The sequence below is a fragment of the Oncorhynchus tshawytscha genome, linkage group LG18, assembly GCF_018296145.1.
Source record: "Oncorhynchus tshawytscha isolate Ot180627B linkage group LG18, Otsh_v2.0, whole genome shotgun sequence".
Taxonomy (NCBI): domain Eukaryota; kingdom Metazoa; phylum Chordata; class Actinopteri; order Salmoniformes; family Salmonidae; genus Oncorhynchus; species Oncorhynchus tshawytscha.
Window position 1 is genome coordinate 7,592,701 of NC_056446.1, and position 16,448 is coordinate 7,609,148.

Here is a 16,448-nt window from a genome sequence, read left to right on the forward strand (position 1 = left end):
TTTCAGTTCTGTTCCCTGAACCGGTTCCAACCCCTGGTTTTAATAATTTAAAGTATGCTCCACCACGCACACCCACACGCTCCACAGACTTCACCTCATCATCCTAACAGACTCAGCACCACACACACCCACTCACACGCACAGGCCTTTTTTCTTTCTGTTTTACGACAAGTGTTACACAACCACAAACCTCTTTTATCACTTCCCCCAGCATGTCTCTCACTCTCATTAGCCAGTAAAGGGAAATGAGGAATCGGTAAAAATGCAGAGCATCATTAAACACGATAAACCGTATACTTAGAAGGACAAAATAACTTGTAAAAACATGCTGGATAAATGCCAGGGAACCTGTTTAATTCCTCCTCTGGTGACAAATCAGTCTGCTACAGGTCTAATTTGTAAAAAAAAACACACAAAAAAACATAAAGCGTATACAGAGCAAATAAAATGTTCACTGGGTATATACTGTATGGCCTGCCCACTTACAGTATGTGGTAATAATGTAGAGCAGATTTGTGATTTGACTCAAATCAAATCAAATGTATTTATAAAGCCCTTCTTACATCAGCTGATATATCAAAGTGCTGTACAGAAATGAGACTCGTACATGTTGTCCACTTATAAGCCCATACGTAATCAACACCCAACCCACCATACCAAGGAGCAGACATGCATGTACACACGCATGTACACACGCATGTGAGCGCACACACGCGCACACACATGTGCACACATGCATACTCACATGCACACACACACACTTATTAATTCTCCCTAACAGTATTTAGTCAAGGAGATAGATTATCTAACATTCATATAGGCCTATCATATAGGCCTACATTCACACTACAAGCATTTCGCTACACTCGCATTAACATCTGCTAACCATGTGTATGTGACAAATAAAATTTGATTTGATTTGATTTACAGACAGTTTCATAGGTTGGTGTTTTGATAGAAAAGTAATTTATTTAGTTTAGTCTTTTTTTCATTAACCATTTCTCAACAGAATTAATAAATGATGACACAAATGAGAAAATGCCATTTGAGTTAACATAAATAGTAGTTTCTTTGTGTCATTTTGACTTGATATGACTGGATCACAGACGGATTCTGAGCTCTTAGGACACTAGAGCAGAGTATTAACTTGAAAGGCTGAGGTGCTATGAGACCACGGGAACACTCACGGAACAAACTCACTAAGTCGCCCATAAAATCTCACTCTCTTCGCTCCCTCAGACATAGGCCTTATCCCTTTTCCATATTTCGCTCTGTGATGAGGTTCTTGGTGTGGAATTGTGTCTTTTTAACCAACTGGATATAATTGAAAAGTCATGCAAGTAAAATGTCAAAGTCCAGCTTGAGACATTGAAAAACAAAGAAAGAAACCCCAAAATAAGAAAAGGGTCAAACGGTCCCCCATAGCACAATTATACAGCATCCTGGGTGTTTTCATTTAATTTATTTTTTAAGAGGGGGCACAGTAAAACTCAAGCTGCCCCATGCCCCTCTGAACCTTTATTTCAAGCATATCACCTAAATCACTGGAGGTATGGTAGAAAAACAGGACACCTCATAAAACTGGGGGGCGGGTGCTTCTGTTTTAGTAAACAACAGGGAGACTGAATCGGACTCTTTGTGAAAAGAGTGCTTATATTGCATTTAAAATGGCAAAAGGGGACAGGCAAAGTTCAGCTAGCATTTATTGTCCTCTTCTGCTGTTTTTCAGCTGATTCAGACCGCCTTGGCTCTGGGGATGATATAAATTGTGCTCTTGTGGCAGACAGAGACAAACCGCCGGCTACTCCAGAGTTACCTATTATATCTTAACGGGACTGGCGCCATATAGGCCTACAATGATCCCCTGTTCTGTAGCCCTCTGAGTCCAAATTATTGTTGGACAGGAGGAGATAGTGATGTGGCCAATGATGCCGAATGAGGTGTTGAACTCATCCACTTTGGAGGGAGAGAGGGAGAACAGTAGCCCAATTACCAGGCTGACGTAAAGGGGGGGTTGCAGGGAAAAGGTTTCATTGATGACGTAATCTCGTAAACACTATAGCTATATCTAATTCCAGGAAAACAATGTCTTTATGGGACTGTGCATAACAAGTAGTGTATGTGTGGTCCAGGGCCTCTTGTAGTGAAGAAGGCAAAGGTTAAGGTACAGTGTAGGTCACGGTTTCCCCAAAATCTGGATCAGTTGTCATCGGCAAGGAGGATGGGTTGGTGGGGAGAATGGTCACATACCCCACCTGCCTTGGGGAATATGAGCAGAAAAACATACTGCCATTTTGCTGTATGGCTAAGCATAACTGCCTACGTGACCTACTCTGTGGATGTTTGAGAGATATAGTAGGGAGGAATGTGTATCAGAAGGTGTAAGGGTGTTTAACTGGCGGCAGAGAAGTCAGACGGTGGAGAGAAATAACTGTGATTCCAACAGCGCATATTATTTACAAAAAACCCACCGGAAAACATAATAATAAAAATCAATGGTTAACATAACCGACGCACACCAGTACAGATGTACACAAACACTTTAAACAATCACCAACAAGGACGTGAGGGGAAAGAGAGGGTTAAATTCACAACATGTAATTGATGGGATTGGAACCAGGTGAAGATAAGACAAAACCAATGGAAAAGGAAAAATAGTTCAGCGATGGCTAGAAGGTCGGTGAACACCACCCGAACACCACCCGAATAAGGAGAGGGAACAACTTCGGTGGAAGTCGTGACAGTACCCCCCCCCCTGATGCACAGTTCCTGCAGCACGTCGACACCGACCTCAGGGACGATCCGGATGGAGACACTGGATCTCTCGCAGCATAGAAGGATCCAACATGTTCTCCACCGGAACCTAGCATCTCTCCTCCGGACCATACCCCTCCCAGTCCACGAGGTACTGCAGGCCCCTAGCCCGACGTCTCAAATCCAGTATGGAACGAACGGAGTACGCCGGGGCCCCCTCGATGTCCAGAGGGGGCGGGGAACATCCTGCACCTCGGATTCTTGGAGCGGGACAGGTACCACTGGCCTGAGGAGAGACACATGGAACGAGATGCGGTAATCAGGGGGAAGCTGTAACCTGTACCAAACCTTGTTCACTCTCCTCAGGACTTTAAATGGCACCACAAACCGCAGACCCAGCATCCGACAGGGCAGGCGGAAAGGCAGGTTTCGGGTCGAGAGCCAGACCCGGTCCCCCGGCGCGAACACAAGGGCCTCACTGCGTTGACGGTCTGCACCAACTTTCTGGCACAGCACGGCGCGCTGAAGGTGAACATGGACGGCTTCCCATGTTTCCTCTGCGCGCCGGAACCAGTCATCCACCGCAGGAGCCTCGGTCTGACTCTGATGCCAAGGAGCCAGAACCGGCTGATATCCCAATACACACTGGAAGGGAGAGAGGTTAGCGGCGGAGCGAGTTTTGGGCCATCTCTGCCCAGGGCATGAACGCTGCCCACCCACCCGGCCGGTCCTGGCAATAGGACCTTAGAAACCTACCCACATCCTGGTTAACTCTCTCCACCTGCCCGTTACTCTCGGGGTGAAAACCTGAGGTAAGGCTGACCGAGATCCCCAGACTTTCTATGAACGCCCTCCAGACTCTCGACGTGAACTGGGTAGCCCGATCAGACACTATGTCCTCACGCACCCCGTAGTGCCGGAAGATGTGTGTAAACAAGGCCTCTGCAGTTTGTAGGGCCGTAGCGAGACCGGGCAACGGGAGGAGACAACAGCACTTAGAAAAAAACGATTCACAACGACCAGGATCGTGGTTTTACCCTGTAAGGGAGGAAGATCGGTCAGGAAATCTACTGGCAGGTTTTACCACGGCCGCTGTGGAACGGGTAACGGTTGTAACTTACCTCTGGGCAGGTGCCTAGGAGCCTTACACAGGGCGCAGACCGAGCAGGAGGAAACATAAACATCCTTACATCCTTAGACAAAGTGGGCCACCAGTACTTCCCACTACTTCCCACTTCCCACCAACCTATACCAGGATGACCAGAGGAGAGTGACGTGTTGGCCGAATAGATCAGATGGTCGCGGACAGCAGATGGAACGTACAGATGCCCAGCTGGACACTGGATGGGAGCGGGCTCTGAACGTAACGCCGGCTCAATGTCCGCGTCCAGCTCCCACACTACCGGCGCCACCAGGCAGGAGGCGGGGAGTATGGGAGTGGGATCCATGGGCCGCTCCTCTGTGTCATACAGCCGGGACAATGCGTCTGCTTTAAAATTCTGGGAGCCTGGTCTGTAGGAAAGGTTAAAAACAAAACTGGTGAAAAACATGGCCCACCTTGCCTGGCGAGGGTTCAGTCTCCTCGCTGCCCGGATGTACTCCAGACTGCGATGGTCAGTACAGATGAGAAAAGGATGTCTAGCCCCCTCAAGCCAATGTCTCCACAACTTCAAGGCATTGACGACAGCTAACAGCGCCCGGTCCCCCACATCATAGTTTCGCTCCGCCGGGCTCAGCTTCTTCGAGAAAGAAGCACAGGGGCGGAGCTTCGGTGGCGTAACCTAGCGCTGAGAGAGCACAGCTCCTATCCCTGCCTCGGACGTGTCCACCTCCACTACGAACGCCAAAGAGGGATCTGGATGGGCCAGCACAGGAGCCGAGATAAACAGGTCATGACATACAGGTCATGCTCCAACAGGCGACCAAGCACTCTCCGCAACAGGGACATGCTCACCGTGTGTAGCGGAGTATATCAAAATGTCATCAATATACACCACCGCACCCGTACGCCCGTACGCACATTCATCAACCCGTACGGCATGACGAGGTACTCATAGTGCCCCGAGGTGGTACTAAAAGCCATCTTCCACTCGTCTCCCTCTTGGATACGCACCAGGTTGTAAGCACTCCTGAGATCTAGTTTAGTGAAGAAGTGCTCCCCGTACATTGACTCAATCGCTGTGCCTATGAGCGGTAGCGGGTAACTATACCTAACAGTGATCTGATTCAGACCCAGATAGTCAATACACGGGCGCAGACCTCCCTCCTTTTTCTTCACAACAAAGAAACTCGAGGACGCTGGTGAAGTGGAGGACCGAATTTACCCCTGACGCAGGGTTTTGGAGACATATGTTTCCGTCTCCGCCTGTGAGAGGGGATAAACGTGACTCCTGGGAAGTGCAGCATGTACCAGGAGATCTATCGCAAATTTGTCCCGTTGATGAGGTGGTAATTGAGTCGCCTTCTTTTTTGGTCTGGACTCTCCACCGTAGTAGCACAAACTGAAACACCTAAACACCTATCTGAGCACTCTCGTGACCACCCCGTGAGAGCCCTCCTTGGCCAAGAAACAGTGGGGTTATGACAAGCTAACCAGGGTAGGCCCAGCACCACGGGAAATGCAGGAGAGTCAATAAGGAAAATACTAATTCTCTCTGTGTGACCCCCCCCCTGCGTCAAAATGCCCAAAGGAGCTGTGACCTCCCGAATTAACCCTGACCCTAGTGGTCAACTATCTAAGGTGTGAACGGAGAAGGGCACAACCACGGGAACTTATATAACTTATACCTCAAAGATAACTTGCTTTTTCTTCAATGTGGAATTGCACTGATTTATGAGTGAAGGTCATGTACTAGCCTATACCACTTTGATGTTTATTCTCACTACACATAATCACATTATGTAGTCAAATCAGACATGGCCTCCCGAGTGGCGTGGCGGTCTTAAGCACTGCATTTCAGTGCCAGGGCATCACTACAGACTCGGTTCGATCCTGGGCTGTATCACAACCGGCCATTATAGGGAGTCCTATAGGGCATCATCCGTGTTTGGGGAGGGTTTGGCCGAGGTACGCCGTCATTGTAAAATAAGAATTTGTTCTTAACTGACTTGCCTAGTTTAATAAAGGTTAAATAAAAAAATGGTTGCGTAAAAAAAATTGCTTAAAAAAATTACAATTATATTTCTCTTAAAATAATCAAACCCATTGTGGACTGTCTTTGTCTGGGAAATTACATAGAAACTGTCTAAAGCCAATGGGATAAATAAACTACCTTATCTTCACCTTGCTCTCCAACTATCCAACCTTTTCAGGGGTCCCATCACCCTTTTTTAAAAATGGGTCACACACACACACACACACACACACACACACCTACCTCACACGGACTGTAAAAGCAGCTAACGTACAGCAGATGCCCAAACTCTGGGAGAATCCAGAGGAGACCAAGCAGGGAGGAAGTGGTAAAGAGGTCACGTTTTTCATTCTCCTCCATGACGGTTTTCTTTATTTTTCTGCAGCCTGGCCAGTCCTGTTGCAGGCCCTGATGCGGGGTCCCAAGGGCCAGCGGTGAAATGGCAATATGGACCATTTGACACCTGTCAAAACAGTCCTGTTAGTCAAGCGTTGAGCCCTGTCAGCTCACTGAGAAAAGTGCTAGGCAGCCTTTCAATTTCTCCCTCCCTTCTCCCTAACTCTCCCTCTCACTCTACCCTTCACTCTTTCAGCCTCACTTACTTTCTCTCTCTCTGGAAAGACACATGCACACCAGAACCACATTCTCTACCCTCACCAAAAGACTATGGTTTCCTACTTGTACTGACCTCTCTCTCTCTCTCTCTCTCTCTCTCTCTCTTTCATACACACGCATCACCACACAAAATAATACAATGCAGTGCATTTCTGTGGACGATAAGATAAGCAGGAGAGCAGCACAGCTCCAGAGCTGCAGGAGGAGAGGAAACAATCACAGTCACGGGCTATGTCAGTGCAACTCTATTTATTTACCCATAGGTTTATCTGTTTACATTAGTTCTTTGCAATCTATTTCTTCAATGCGGAACAGTAACCAAGCAGGGTATTTATGTTTTTCAATGTTAAAACAATGAAGCAAAGTCGAGACAGAGAATTAACTTAATTGAGAGTATAAGAACACCAACAAACATTTTGAAAAACTGATTATGTAAATAAAAGGTGTTACATGGAATGATAGGGGATGAGGATGAGGTTATGGAACTGGTTCCTGGCCTAAGAACATACAGTATATTCAACTAAATCCAGTACATTATTAATAGCAAACATTAAGTTCAATGGGAGAAATCAAAGCGCAACTTTCCTGGAAAAAGTCACACACTTCCTTCACCAGATCTGGTCATTAATGTAATAAATATGGAGATTCAGGCAAATGATTCTGTAGGTGCTCGAAGATTCCCAATATGATTCCAAGACATTCCTGGAGTCCTGGAGAAGATGTCCCTATCCCCAGAGCCACAGCTGTTGCACTTGTCAAAGGAAGTGGGGGAAGAGAAAAACTAAATGAGGAACCAGAGAGTGCTCTTCTTCCTTTTCGTGTCTTATTAAAAACATGCCCTCAATAATCTTTTATATCCTGCCTTATTAAGCGGTCCTGGTTTTACTCTGGAACAGCCTTGAAAAAGACCTAGTCGAACCGTACAGTGTTTTTGTGCTTTAAAACCTAGCTTTAAAGAAATGAAAATAGTAAGTATATAACTTTGATATCCTGCATGTGCTTTTCCCCTTGGATATATATATATATATATTATTACTTTGACTCTGGAACCACCACCAGAGAAAGAGCAAGGCAAATGTTCCCAGTGTAAAGATAGAGATCTAATGAGTCTCAGAATGTAATTGGCCTGTGTGCAGCTGGTGTGGAGGAGTCAGGCGCAGGCCTGCAGATATGAGTAATGAATGATCTTTACTCAAGAATACAACTATATACAACACCATAAACTAGCCCACAAAAACGGACCGTATACATACAAACAATCACTCACAAAAACCATGGGGGAACAGAGGGTTAAATAATGAACAAGTAATTTCGGGATTGAAACCAGGTGTGTAAAACAAAGACGAAACAAATGGAAAATGAAAAGTGGATCGGCGATGGCTAGAAGGCCGGTGACGTCGTCCTCCGAACGTCGCCAGGACAAGGAGAGGGACCGACTTCGGCGGAAGTCATAACACAGAAGGATGCAATTTAGAGAAAGTTCGCCAGAGTCCCAATGTTCCACCTTCGCCCCTTCTCCATCTATCAAATGTGGTCATCCCAGGTCACCAAGAACTTGAGGAAACATGTGGAACCAGGTCTTCAGTATTTGAGTGACACATAGCTTAAACTGAGTGAAACAAACACAATGCAAAACGTCTAAGACCAATTACAAATGTTGACATCAGTTTCTGTATGGATGGCATTGGATTCAGGAAGTGAAGTTAATTTTAAATTGACTTTACAGTATGTTGATGGACCTTTTGATCATTTACAGTTGGCTATCTTTGCTACAATGACCTTGATCTTGGTCTTTCCACCAAGTATGTTGGATAGCTCCACTTTCCCCAATTCAAATAATGATAAAGGATTCAACGGATTTGTGTGGTTAGCGGGTGCTATTAAAATTTTGGGATGAAAAACGTTCCCGTTTTAAACAAGATATTTTGTCACGAAAAGATGCTCGACTATGCATATAATTGACAGCTTTGGAAAGAAAACACTCTGACGTTTCCAAAACTGCAAAGATATTGTCTGTGAGTGCCACAGAACTGATGTTACAGGCGAAACCCAGATAAAAATCCAACCAGGAAGTGATGCATTTTTTGAAACCGCCTCATGCCAATGACTCCTTATATGGCTGTGAATGAGCTATGAATGAGCTTACGTTTTCCACGTATTCCCCAAGGTGTCTACAGCATTGTGACATCTTTTTAGGCATTTCCATTGAAGAATGGCTGTAAGGGACCATATTTAGCATGTGGTCACATGGTGTCTCCCGCAGAAAATCTCGCGTAAAATACTGAGGTAGCCATTTTTCCAATCGCTTCTTATGAGAAACGGATATATTATCGAATATATATGTTAAAAACACCTTGAGGATAGATCCTAAACAACGTTTAGCGTGTTTCTGTCGATATTATGGAGCAAATTTTGAAAAAAGTTTGGCGTTATAGTTGTAGCATTTTCCGGTCGATTTCTCAGGCAAGCATGATGAAGAAACGGGAGCTATTTCGCCTAGAAAAATAATATTTTTGGAAAAATGAACATTTGCTATCTAACTGGGAGTCTCCTGAGTGAAAGCATCTGAAGTTCTTCAAAGGTAAATTATTTAATTTGGTTGATTTTCTTATTTTCGCGAAAATGTTGCCTGCTGCCAACAGAACCTAGCATAGCATTATGCCATGATAAACTTACACAAATGCTTGTCTAGCATTGGCTGTAACACATATTTACAAAATCTGAGATGACAGTGTTGTTAACTTCTTGCGTCGAGCAATCCTCATTACCATAACGCAACGTTAACTATTCATGAAAATCGCAAATGAAATTAAATAAATATATTGGCTCACAAGCTTAGCCTTGTGTTAACAACACTGTCATCTAAGATTTTCAAAATATGCTTTTCAACCATAGCTACACAAGCATTTGTGTAACAGTATTGATAGCTAGCATAGCATTAAGCCTAGCATTCAGCAGGCAACATTTTCACAAAAACAAGAAAAGCATTCAAATAAAATAATTTACCTTTGAAGAACTTCGGAGGTTTTCAATGAGGAGACTCTCAGTTAGATAGCAAATGTTCAGTTTTTCCAAAAATATTATTTGTGTAGGAGAAATCGCTCCGTTTTGTTCCTCACGTTTGGCTAAGAAAACCCCCCGAAAATTCAGTCATTACAACGCCAAACTTTTTTCCAAATTAACTCCATAATATCGACAGAAACATGGCAAACGTTGTTTAGAATCAATGTGTTTTTCACATATCTATTCGATGATAAATCATTCGTGGCGCTTTTGGTTTCTCCTCTTAACCAAATGGAAAAATGCACGCAGCTGGAGATTACGCAATAATTTTGACGGAGGACACCAAGCGGGCACCTGGTAAATGTAGTCTCGTATGGTCAATCTTCCAATGATATGCCTACAAATACGTCACAATGCTGCAGACACCTTGGGGAAACGACAGAAAGTGTAGGCTCATTCCTGGCGCATTCACAGCCATATAAGGAGACATTGGAACACAGCGCATTCAAAATCTGGGGCATTTCCTGTTTGAAATTTCTTCTTGGTTTCGCCTGTAGCATCAGTTCTGTGGCACTCACAGATAATATCTTTGCAGTTTTCTTTCCAAAGCTGTCAATTATATGCATAGTCGAGCATCTTTTCGTGACAAAATATCTTGTTTAAAACGGGAACGTTTTTTTATCCAAAAATTAAAAGAGCGCCCCCTATATCGAAGAAGTTAACAAAAGGCTAAGCTTGTGTTTGAATATATTTCTTTCATTTAATTTGCGATTTTCATGAATAGGAAAAGTTTCTAGGGGTATTTATGTCTGCTGGGTTATGCTAATGCATTTGAGGCTATGATTACGCTCCCGGATATGGGATTGCTCGTCGCAAGAGGTTAAGTGCAGCAACACTCATCTGAACTGTCATTGTCTTTGGACACCCATTGTACGAATGTGGCAGTTCTTGTGGCAATTCTATGATTTCATCTAGTCGGGCAGGCGTGCAGTCAATCCATTCAGAAAGTAATTTATTAAAGCTATTGTTAAAGGAAAGATAGCTGCGTTCAAGTTGTAGTACTATTATGTAACCAAAACATCCCTTTACTGTTGACACCCTCACTCTCGTAAAAAAGTGAAGCAAATGTCCCCCATTCATTTGGGACGGATGGATTATGGAGGGAAGGCTGCAAGGTTGATGAGTCATTAAATCACCCACGACTGAGGGGTATTACAGGAGAAATTTAAATAAACAGTCCGACACACATTTGCGACCAAGCTTTAACTTCCTGACTGATGTCTTGAGATGTTGCTTCAATATATCCACATCATTTTCCGTTCTCATGATGCCATCTATTTTGTGAAGGGCACCAGTCCCTCCTGCAGCAATGCACCCCCACAACATGATGCTGCCACCTCTGTGCTTCATGGTTGGGATGGTATCTTCGGCTTGCAAGCCTCCCCCTTTATCTTACAAACATAACAATGGTCAGTATGGCCAAACAGTTCTAGTTTTGTGTCATCAGACCAGAGGACATTTCTCCAAAAACTATCATCTTTGTCCGCATGTGCAGTTGCAAAGCGTAGTCTGGCTTTTTTATGGCAGTTTTGGACCAGGGGTTTTTTCCTTGCTGAGCAGCCTTTCAGGCTATGTCGATACAGGACTTGTTTTATTGTGGATATAGATACTTTTGTTCCCGTTTCCTCCAGCATCTTCACAAGGTCTTTTGCTGTTGTTCTGAGATTGATGTGCACTTTTCGCACCAACGTGCGTTCATCTCTAGGAGACAACGCGTCTCCTTCTTGAGCGGTATGACGGCTGCGTGGTACCATGGTGTCTATACTTGCATGCTGTTGTTTGTACAAATTAACGCAGTACCTTCAGGCATTCGGAAATTGCACCCAAGGATGAACCAGACTTGTGGAGGTCTCCTATTTTTTTCTGAGGTCTTGGCTGATTTCTTTAGATTTTCCCATGATGTCAAGCAAAGAGGCACTGAGTTTGAAGGTAGGCCTTGAAATACATCCACAGGTACACCTCCAGTTGATTCAAATTATGTCAATTAGCCTATCAGAAGCTTCTAAAGCCATGACATCATATTCTGGAATTGTCCTAGCTGTTTAAAGGCACAGTCAACTTAGTGTATGTAAACTTCTGACCTACTGGAATTGTGATACAGTGAATCATAAGTTAAATAATCTGTCTGTAAACAATTGTTGGAAAAAATTACTTGTGTCATACACAAAGTAGATTTCGTAACCGACTTGTCAAAACTATAGTTTATTATCAAGAAATTTGTGGAGTGGTTGAAAAACAAGTTTTAATGATTCCAACCTAAGTGTATGTAAACTTCCAACTTCAGCTGTAGCTATTACATACTCGGTCAGGGAGAGTTTGAAAATGTCAGTGAAGACACTTGTCACATGTTTTGAGTACAAGTCCTGGTAATCTCTCTGGCCCTGCGGCCTTGTGAATGTTTACCTGCTTATGAAATGTTTTACTCACATCGGCAGTGGAAAGCATGATCACAGTCTTCCTGAACAGCTGGTGCTCTCATGCATGTTTCAGTGTTATTTGCCTCGAAGCGAGCATAGAAGTAGTTTAGCTTGTCTGGTAGGCTCGTGTCACTGTGCAGCTCTCGGCTGTGCTTCCTTTACTAATCTGTATTGGTTTACAAGCCCTGCCACATCCGATGAGCGTCAGAGCCGGTGTAGTACGATTTGATCTTAGTCCTGTATTGATGCTTTCCCTGGTTGACCGTTCGTCAGAGGCTATAACGGGATTTCTTATAAGTTCCTGAGTTAGAGTCCCACTCCTTGAAAGCAGCAGCTCTAGTCTTTAGCTCAGCGCGGATGTTGCTTGTAATTCCTGGCTTCTGGTTGGGGTACTGTGGGGATGACATCATCTATGAACTTATTGATGATGCCAGTGACTGATGTGGTGTACTCCTCAATGCAATCAGAGGAATCCCGGAAAGTCTGTGCTAGCGAAACAGTCCTGTAGCTTAGCATCTGCTTCATCTGACGGCTTTATTATTTATCGAGTCACCGGTGCTTCCTGCTTTAATTTTTGTTTGTAAGCAGGAATTAGGAGGTTAGAATTATGATCAGATTTGTCAAATGGAGGGCCAGGGAGAGCTGTGTATGTGTCTATGTGTGTGAAGTAAAAGTGGTCCAGAGTTTTTTTCCCTCTGGTTGCACATTTAACATGCTGATAGAAATTTGGAGAGAACGATTTAAGTTTCTCTGCATTAAAGTCCCTGGCCACTAGGAGCGCCACTTTTTGGGTGAGTGTTTTCCTGTATGCTTTTAGCGGAATACAGCTAATTGAGTGCGGTCTTAGTGCCAGCCTCAGTCTGTGGTGGTATGTAGACAGATACGAAAAATACAGAACTCTCTAGGTAGATAGTTGGTCTACAGCTTATCATGAGATACTAAAATCTTGAGACTTCCTTTGATATCGTGCACCAGCTGTTATTTGCAAAAATACATAGTCCGCCGCTCCTTGTTTTTCCAGGTCGCTGTTCTATCTTGCCGATACAGCGTATAACCAGCCAGCTGTATGTTGATAATGTTGTCGTTCAGCCACGACTCCGTGAAACATAAGATATTACAGTTTTGAATGTCCCGTTGGCAGTTTAATCTGCAAATATTTTATTTTCCAAAGATTGCTAGCAGAATGGAAGACAGTGGGGGTTTATTCGATCCCTACAAATTCTCAGATGGCAGCCCTCACTCCGGACCCTATTCCCTGCCTTCAATTTCACGCTAATGACGGATATCTGGGCCTGTTCCCAGGAAAGCAGTATGTCATTCACGTCGGGCTTGTTAAAGGAAAAGAAGAATTCTGCCAGATCGTGGTGAGTAAATGCAGTTCTGATGTCCAGAAGTTATTTTCAGTCATAAGAGACAGTAGCAGCAACATTATGTACAAAATAAGTTTAAAAAAAAGTTACAATCAATGCAAAGAAACAAACAAAAAACACAATTGGATAGGAACACGTAAAACGTCAGCCTTCTTCTCCCTCGCCATCTGAACAAGAATCCCTACTGTTGACCAATCAACGAAGGTGTGCCCAAACTGCCGAAAAACCCTAACCTAAGTCCAAAATTAACAAAAATGTCATCATATATACAATATCAGTCAAGTTTGGACAGAGCTACTCACTCAAAGGTCTTTCTTAATTTTTACTATTTTCTACAACAGTGAAGACATCAAAACTATGAAATAACAAATACTGAATCATGTAGTAACTAAACAAGTATAAAACAATTTATTTATTTATTATTTGAGATTCTTCAAAGTAGCCACCCTTTGCCTTAATGACAGCTTTGCACACTCTTGGCATTCTCTCAACCAGCTTCATGATGTAATGTTATCATGTAATGCATTTCAATTAATAAGTGTGCCTTGTTAAAAGTATATTTGTGGAATTTCTTTCCTTCTTAATGCATTTGAGCCAATCAGTTGTGTTGTGACAAGGTAGTGGTGGTATACAGAAGATAGCCCTATTTGGTAAAAAAGTCCATATTGTAAGAAAATTTTGATGATAAATACACAACGCAGAGGACGAGAGGTCAATAGAGTACTAACAATCAATGGAAACAGTGTTTTTTCTGTAATATCAATGGGTCAGAGACAGGAGGAATTTCAGTCCGCGACTCATAGCTACAAAGGCAAGTTCTCATTGGTCCAAATTGTTTAAAAATTGAACCTGAAACAGGATACGTGTTATTTGGCCAATGGCCTAGTTTTATTGCAAGGAATTCTAATTGGTAAACCATAGGCTAGGGCTGGGTTATAAAACGACACCCTGTCCCTTTTTTCTGTGGAGAGAATCACACAGGAGAGAATCACTGAGAACAGGAGAGCATTGAACATCTACCATCTACCTCACAGCATGATTAGTTCTCTTTAAATTAAACCTATTTTCCTCCCCATGATTTGCTTTGGGGTTTGTGTTATTGAAGAGTAACATCAACTGCTAACAATATTATGGCAAGAACAGCTCAAATAAGCAAAGAGAAAATGACAATCCATCATTACTTTAAGACATGAAGGTCAGGCAATGCGGAAAATTACTCAAGTGCAGTCGCAAGAAACATAATGCGCTATGATGAAACTAAGACTCATGAGGAGTGCCACAGGAAAGGAAGACCCAGAGTTACCTCTGCTGCACAGGATAAATTCATTAGAGTTACCAGTCTCAGAAATCACAGCCCTTTCTTCATCGAGTTCAAGTAACAGACTCATCTCAACATCAACTGTTCAAAGGAGACTGCGTGAATTCAGTCAAATTGCTGCTAAGAAACCACAACTAAAGGACAAAAATAATAAGAAGAGACTTTATTGGGCCAAGAAACACAAGCAATGGACATTAGACCAGTGGAAATCTGTCCTTTTGGTTTGATGAGTCCGAATTTTTGATTTTTTGTTTCCAACTGCCATGTCTTTGTGAGATGCAGAGTAGGTGAATGGATGACCTCCTCATGTGTGGTTCCACCGTGAAGCAAGGAGGAGGAGGTAAGTGTGGGGTGCTTTGCTGGTGACACTGTCTGTGATTGATTTAGAATTCAAGGCACACTTAACCAGCATGGCTACCACAGTGTTCTGCAGCGATATGCCATCCCATTAATTACCTCTTTGGGCTGCAATCCCGTTAACCGGATGATATGACAACAGCCAGTGAAAGTGCAGTGCGCCAAATTCAAAACAACAGAATTATCCAAATTAAAATTCCTCAAACATAGCTGTATTTTATACCGTTTTAAAGGTATTCTTCTTGTTAATCCCACAAAAGTGTCCGATTTCAAATACGATTTACAGCGAAAGCACCACAAACGATTATGTTAGGTCACCACCAAGCCACAGAAAAACACAGCCATTTTCACAGCCAAAGAGAGGAGTTACATAAAGCACAAATAGAGATCAAATGAATCACTAACCTTTGATGATCTGCATCAGATGACACTCATAGGACTTCATGTATGTTTTGTTTGATAAAGTTCATATTTCTATAAAAAAATCTGAGTTTACATTGGCGAGTTACATTCACCAGTTCCAAAAACATCCAGTGATTTTGCATAGCCACATCGATTCAACAGAAATACTCATCATAAATGCAGATGATAATAGAAGTTATACACATGGAATTATAGATATACCTCTCCTTAACTTGTTGATGCTACCCATCCATTTAGCGGAATAATTGTCATCAACAACCGCTGAACTGCATAGCGCCACATTCAAATAATAAAACTAAAAATATTTATATTCATAAAATCACAAGTGGAATATAGCAAAACACAGTTTAGCCTTTTGTTAATCCACCTGTCCTGTCAGATTTTGAAATTATGCTTTGCAGCGAAAGCAATCCAAGCGATTGTGTAAGTTTATCGATCGCTAGGCAAAACATTATGTACACCTAGCATCAAGTAGCTTGGTCACGAAAATCCAAAAAGCAATCAAATTAATCGTTTACCTTTGATGATCTTCGGATTTTTTTCACTCACGAGACTCCCAGTTACACAATAAATGTTCCTTTTGTTCAATAAAGATTATTTTTATATCCAAAATACCTCCGTTTGTTTGGTGTGCTATGTTCAGAAATGCACAGGAAAGAGCGGTCACGACAATGCAGACAAATTCCAAATAGAATGTGCATAGAAACTTGTCAAACGTTTTTTATAATCAATCCTCGGGCTGTTTTTAAAATATATAATCGATAATATATCAACTGCAACTGTCCTTTTCAGTAGGAGAGGGAAAGGCAATGGCTGCCCAAACTCTGTTGCGCCAAGCAAAACGCTGATGGCAATGCAATGTTATTTTTCTCGCTCATTTTTCAAAATAAAAGCATGAAACTATGTCTAAAGACTGTTGACACCTTGAGGAAGCGATAGGAAGAGGAATCTGGTTGATATCCCTTTAATTGGAGCAAAGGCAAGCTATGGAACATGG